Genomic DNA, 7,524 nt, shown 5'->3' on the forward strand with positions numbered 1-7,524 from the left:
GTATAGTGAAATTTAATTTTATTCATTGTTTATTTTTATATACGTTAAGATGATATTATTCAAAATTGCTAAATCGAAATACAATTTTCATATGTTTGGGATCCCCATCTTTAAATATTTTTAATTAGTTAATAGATATATTAAATTTTAGTTACAGCTTATCATTTAATGACTTACAATTTCAAAAATTATATTAAACAATAAATTAACTTACAACGTAAAGATTTAACATTTATAACAAGTTATCTATGCTTAATGACAATAAAAATACGGTACCCCCATAGCATGTAGGTAAATAGGTTATAAGTTATTTGTAACATAGTAATACAGATTCATCACCATAGTAATGTTTATGATGAAAAGACTAACTTATTTTTTGATTTGGGCGTTGTAATGGAACATACTTATGACGAATTTAATCAGGTTTTTGTACTTGAATATATATAAATATCTATTTTGAAATTTGTAATCTTTCATTTTCACTTCCATGACTTTTTTACTCTATATAACTCACGAAAAATCGGTATAATAAACTATAAGAGTGCAACCCACGGGCCTAATCTAATCTAATCTAATATATTTATATATAGTAAAGTTATTTTGAGAACATTTTTTTTTGACAGAACCTTTGAGAACTTTTTAAATCAAGCCCAACCAAAGATTGTTCTTTACATGAAAATTGTTTTTTGACTGTTTTCTGAATAACTTATGTGTAATTTTGAAGTTTATACTTGTGTGGAAGCATGGATTATCATCTGTTATACAATTATGTGGAGATTTGGATTCTTGATCACATGTGTACGAATATTGCTGTGATCACATGTATGCAAGTCGATCACATGTAATCATAGCAATATTCATGCAAATGTGATCAAGAATCCAAATCTCCACATAATTGTATAACTTATGATAATCCATGTCTCCACACAATTATAAACTTCAAAATTACACATCAGTTATTCAGAAAACAATCAAAAAACAATTTTCATGTAAAGAATAATTAATCATCGGTTGGGCTTGATTTGAAAAGTTCTCCAAAAAAAAGGGTTCTCAAAATAACTTTTCATAGGGTAACACTCCGGTGAGAACAGTCTTAAAATAAGAACGGTGATAACATTTAAAAAACATCATTTTGATGCATTAAAAGTCTATAAAACCGACATAGTGCATAACTAATTATCATTATTTAAGTGTTTAACAACACATTGATTCATTAAAATTGAAAAAATCACATTTTTTGTTGGATGCATCATTTTGATGAATATGCATCCAAGATGGATGCACAAAACAAAAAACATGATTATTTCGATTTTGACGGATGAATTTGTTGTTAAACACTTAAATAAAGATAATTACTTATGCACTATGTTAGTTTTATGGACTTTTAATGCATCAAAATGATGTTTTTAAGGTGTCCTCACCGTTCTTATTTTAAGAGTGTTCTCACCGGAGTGTTACCGTATATATATATATATGAAATTTACATTTCGACATCTATACGTATAAACATACTTGGAACATGTCCAATCACCCCTTTCATACTAAAGGAGACATCCAAAGTGACATCACTTTGGTGTGTTGTCAAGCAAACAATCCTTCCACATTGGAAGTATGATGTCAAGTGCTAGGTATTTTATGGTGTATTTGGTGTGTGTGGGGGAATAAGGCAGGTGTTCAAATAAGGTGTTTGGCGGGAGTATGGTTGCTAGGGTATTTGGGAGGGGGAATAAGGCAGGTTGTAGTACATGGTGTGTGTTAGAGAAGGTGTAAAAATGGGCGGGTCTTTTAAATTTTGAAAGTAGAAGGAAATAGAGTGAAGGACTAGAGGGAGAATAGAGAGAGAATGAATAAAAGATTTCAGGCATTTTCTCTCTATTTTAAAAACACACATTCTATATCTATATAATTTTTCTCATCTTATCTTGATCTTGTTTCTGGTGAAGAAATTGGGTTTATAAAATTATGTGTGGTTAATTGATTTGAACATGGTTAACAAAATATACAAATGAAATTTCAATGTTCTCTTCATCTTTAACATGTCCGGTTTTGGATAGCCGGAATAGTCGCCGGCAGTGCGTTTTAAATATATACGTATATGTATATATGAGTGTGTGTGTGTGTGTGTGTAATGAATACGGCGGAAGAGGGTGACCTAAAATCATATTATTCAGCAGCAGATTAAGATGATGATGAAAAGGTAATATTCAAAAGGTTTTTCTTTTTTAAAAAGTGTTCTTATTTTATCAAGTTTTTCTTTTTTATCTAATCATAGGTAGTTTATTTGTCATTTTTGGAGTGGATTTTTGTTTAAAAAAAGGTTGTGATTGTTACAATTCGTAAGTTCCACCTCCATATTTGTGATTTAGGTGATTACTAATATAAAGAAATAAAATTTTGGTGATGCATATAAAGTGCTCGATGAAATGTCTAAATTAAATTTGTGGTCGTTTTTAAATTTATATAAGTTATATTCTTGACAAAGACATGTATATCTGTGTTTATGTGTGTGTGTGTGTGTGTCTCTTTAGGGTTTCGATCTTAATAGAGGAGGAAGCATGAAGAACTTATATTTCAGGTAGACATAATACAACTATGTTTTTCAGTTCTATATTTCAGAGTGACTTGGAAGGAGGGTTTGATGAAAGGGCTTAGAGAAATGGCATTTCAAGGTATGACTCGTGCTAGATATTGGTGAAGAACACAAGGAGGCTTGAACCAACTGGTTAAACTTTACATCAATGAGGTAATGTGACTGCTGCAAGTATACTACTATTTTTTTTTATGGTTATTCTAACTTGAAATCACTTAATTTAGGTTTTTTTTTAGAAATTATATTGTTATAAAGTTGAAAACTTACGTTATTTTTACATGTTTTGAGATAATTATTGTGTAGTTGATTGAAAACAAAAGCCTGGTCACTCTCCGACCGGTAGATGGCAAACAACTTCCGGCATGTCCTATTACCAGAAGCAGTCGAAAACAAGAAGGTATAATAACCTATATTTGTTATTCAAACTTTCTTGAATAAAAATTCTTATTCAAATATTTGTTGATTAGAATATGGTTTTTTTTTATTATGTAAAATTCGGATTAAAGAAGTGGTTTTTATTAAAGTCACTTTAGTATCAATGGTTTTTCAAATCTTATATTAGTTTTATGTTGTCGTTAGCAAGTGTGATATACAAAAGGGGGAGGTAATATGATCATGAACTCAACCTTTTTCTAATCCAGTAAAATTTGATATTTTGATGATGCATAACTCTTTTTTCAATAAGTCTTAGGAGTTTATAGTTGCTCGATTAAGTAGTCATATATGTATGTAGGGTATGTGGTGTGGAACCATTGTGTTATTTATCTATTTTTCAAGCCAGAATAAAAATGATATATGTGTTGTGTTTTGTTGGTTCAACGACTGTTGAAGGGGGATTCTGCAAATGTCCCATATGAAGGTGGGAAGTATATTAATTTTTTGTATTAGTTTTTTTTATTTTAGGATTCTACACTGAATGTTCCAGATGAATGTGGGGTTAGTAACCTACAAGGGGGATTTTACATAGAAGATGTCCCATATGAAGGGACAGTTCTTATTGATAATTTTTTGATAGATTCGTTTTATATTGTTAATTAGTTAAAAGATAAGTAAATGAAGTTAAATTTAGGTTAGTTATTTTGTCATAGCAAATCTGGAACGGGCCCAAATCTGGCTCATATTGACACATATGGTTGATGGGCGTGTCGAGTAATAAGTCTAGACAAATTTTTGAATATGGGTCTGATATAAGTCTAGACAAGTTTTTGAATATGGGTCTGGTGACCTTACATTAAAAAATGTGATTGCATGGTGGCTAAAAATGGCGAGATGTGTGTGGTCAGGGTGGGTTGGGTAGTGGATTAAGCTGGGTTCGTGGTGAAACATGTCATTTTTATTTCGTCGCAACATGGTCTCAGTAGTAAGGTTAGCCAAATAGACTTTTTATTATGACTTTTTACTTGATAATTAATGCATTAATCATGATAGCAGAAATACCATTATACAATGCTATTTTAAATAATTGAGTTAAGCGTTATAGGATGTTGTCTATTTGTATCTACCGAAAATAGACTTTGGCAGATTCTCAACCCGTTTAACCATTTTTGACCAACTATAAATTACTCCAGTAATTTTCGCCAAGAAATGTTTCAGGGCAACACAATCCAACCTGTTTTGACGATTACCTAATTCACCCATTTTGCCACTGCTGCTAATTATGTTGGTTGCAGGCCTCGGATTATTTGGCCATTTGTACTAAATACTTATAGAGTTGACAAATTTTTTGAAATATTAACTGATCTAATAACTAAACAATGCAGATTATGGATGTGGATAACAGTGGCACAAGTGCACAATTGACTATGGAAAATTTGTAGCTGCTGCTATGCACCTGAAAAAACCTGGACCATGAGGAGCATCTTGTTTCTGCTTTCTGGTGTTTTGATAAGGGCTGAAGTACTTATATTACAGTTGATGAGCTTCATCAAGCGTGTACAGATCATAATAATCATGATTTTTTATGTGGACGATATCATTAAGGAAGTCGAGCAAGATAATGTAAGTCATAAAATATCAGATTATCAAAAAAATTTGGTAACTCTGTTTATTCTGCTTATGCAGTAGTATATCCATTTTATTAACATCAGCAAGCGAGAGGATCACTATATTATCAAAGGGTATAGTTTTATATGTTCAGGTTTGTAGTAACTTACTGCAATGTTTAGGACGAGTTTGATTTTGTTATATATTATGTATTCTTTTGTTCGAGGCTTTATGATGGTTTTATATGTTCAGGTCTCCAAAATTGTGTCTTGATTGACGATGTTAAAGAATCGATTCCAAACCAAAATGCTAGCGTTGATATGGCTATTGGTTTGATTTTAGCCACTTTAAGAGGTATATGTAGACAAGGTATGCATTTCCAGTTTTCGAGATTGTTTATATTTTCTTAGGGAAATTAATGTCCTGCATAGTTTTCTTTGCTACTCCATGACTAAAATAATAAAAAGTCTCAAATATTGAGGAGGCAAAATGGGTTTGGGTCAACATTGAAAGTTGTTTGTGCAGTTTGAAGAATGTAAGGTTAGGTTTGATGGGTCAAATGTTGTTCATGAGTCAGTTTCCAAGTAGGTTTGATGGGTCAAATTTTTGTTTCTTAACCTGATGTTTCGTTAATGACATTGTTCGTGTATTTGTCGAGGGACTGATGCATTTGAAGGGGCTATCGAGATTATATATATTAACATATGCAGCCTAATATCAAGCTGCTGGATTGAAAGCCAGCTTGGTTTGGACCAAGTCAGATTGAGAACTACAACTGTATGTGTCTTGGTTTGCAGATATATGCTTTTGTTTTTACTATAATGGATGGTGCTTTGGTTTAAGTTTGATTTGGTAATAGACAAGGAATGAGTTGGGTATGGGCTGTGTTTTTTGGTGTATTTGTTAAGATACATGACAAGTAGTGATAGTGATATTTTGGAAAATAAGATTTCTTGAAAAGTTGAAGGTAGTCATTTGTTTAAAACTTGAGTCTGTCCAAATGTAGCAGTTTTTGAGCACAATGAATGGTCAAACGAAGGATTTTAGTTCAAAAACCCATGTGGAAAATATACTTCGTTTTTAGTTGAGCATTGTGAAATATGATATCTAACAAACATATATGATCATACCGACTAAAATATATTCTTTTATATTATGATGTTTATATCATCTTTTGAGCAATCTCTATGATCATGTTTTCAAAAGTTGAGCACTCGGTGGATGGTTTAGCCAGGCAGATGCATTGAGGTTAGTCTTTTAATTTTTCACATTATGTGGTATGTCAACAAGGGTTTAGCCAGATTGACCTTGAATCTTAAATCTGATAGAACGTCATAATGTGGTATGTCATACGGTGTTAGTTACTGACCACCAGAAATTGATGCATTCAATAATATATGGGATTGTCACAATTGGTAGTTATAAACTGGGTGTTGGTGGGAGGTCCACTAAGCATGGGACTATTTTTGTCTTTTGAATTTTAGAGGTCAGATGGCATGGGTAGCAACATTGTATTGTTTGATTGGATTATATCCTACATAGCTTATATAGATTTTAGTTGAAATTTTGGTGGTGTAGTGCAAATGAAAAAGGCAGGAGCAGCTCTTGGTTTTTTTGAAAAACGTTTGTGTGAAGACTGTACTTTATAGATATTATAGATGTAGATATCTAAAATCCATTGAAAATTAACCTTTAAGTGCACTAAATGGAAATATTAAGTTGTATGTGCATTAAAGAACTTGTGCCAATTACCTATCATTCATAATAAACAACAAGAAAACTACATAATGATGAAAGAATTAAAAGTGGAATGTGATTGTAGGATTGTATACTGTATATGAAGTTAATATTATATCCATATTTGAATAAGGTGTGATTTTTATTTGAAGGTTTGAAACACATATGATAGTGGATGGTGCAATAACCCAGCATAGGACTGATTTCTATGGTGAAGGGGAACTATCGGCCCGACTGATGCACCTTGTAGAGTTTACGAGGATCCTCCAGTAATTAAAAGACGAGGTAATATATATCTTATGCTTAGATCTTTTACTTGGTAATTCAACGAGTTGGTAATATATAACTTTCAGTTTGAGGTCTTAAATGTAACACATGATCATGTAATGGTTCGAATCTGCGTTTTCAGTAAAACTAGCCCAAATGTTTCAGGGTTAGTTCTAAAAAGATTGTTACTTTTCTATTTTCATGAACTGGGTTTCAATAAATTTGTTAGCTTTTTGTATTTTATCACATTTCAGGTGTTGCCACCAAGGGTAGAGTAAGGAAAGGGTTCTTATTAGTATGTGATTTGGAGGCTGATTTGCTAATGTTTTGGGCACTTTTGGAAGTTGTTTTCAAGTTATCTTAAACCATTATTTATGATGCTTATATTCTCATGATCGTATTTCTGTTCATATATAAATGCTTCTCCAAACTTTTTGAAGAAAGAAGAGAGGTTGAGGGAAGAGTTTACCAAGAACATTTATGCATTGAAAATTTCAAAGAATGTTGGAACTACATACCCCGGTTTAGAATTCTCCGCTAGCCAGCTCCAAATGTCAGAAGAATCCCTTAAAGGTGTTCACTTATGTGAGGCCTGTAGCTGTTTCAAAGGAGTAAATGATCTCCTAATCAATATTGGAAGTTTGTTCCCTTTTACACTATATGTACAAACAAGTTTTCATGTGAATCATGTAACAAAGCAAATGCCATTTAACATTTGATTTTGATAATTACTTGATGCCTATTTTTTTCTAGATATATTTTCGTGAATGTTTTTTTGGCATATGTATGTGGCGTTGAAATTGACAATTTAGATGTAATAGTTTTGCTGGTAAGTTGGGTCAAGTCAAAATTGGTCAAAATGTCTACACTTTGTTTCCCACCTCTTTTTAGTATACCGCTAACAAAGTCATGGCTTATTTCATTCGAGCAGGAAACATGTTTTGCTA

The 7,524-nt window shown here is 32.0% G+C and overlaps 1 long non-coding RNA gene across 1 annotated transcript; it reads left to right on the forward strand.

Moving 5' to 3' along the window:
* Positions 1–5,707: 5,707 nt before the first annotated feature.
* On the forward strand, positions 5,708–7,310 carry LOC122579109. The gene is made up of 3 exons (XR_006320606.1): positions 5,708–5,821; positions 6,463–6,595; positions 6,832–7,310. It is a non-coding gene; the product is annotated as an uncharacterized LOC122579109 (long non-coding RNA).
* The last annotated feature ends 214 nt before the right edge of the window (positions 7,311–7,524 follow it).

This window comes from Erigeron canadensis, chromosome 1 (assembly GCF_010389155.1).
Source record: "Erigeron canadensis isolate Cc75 chromosome 1, C_canadensis_v1, whole genome shotgun sequence".
NCBI classification, from domain to species: domain Eukaryota; kingdom Viridiplantae; phylum Streptophyta; class Magnoliopsida; order Asterales; family Asteraceae; genus Erigeron; species Erigeron canadensis.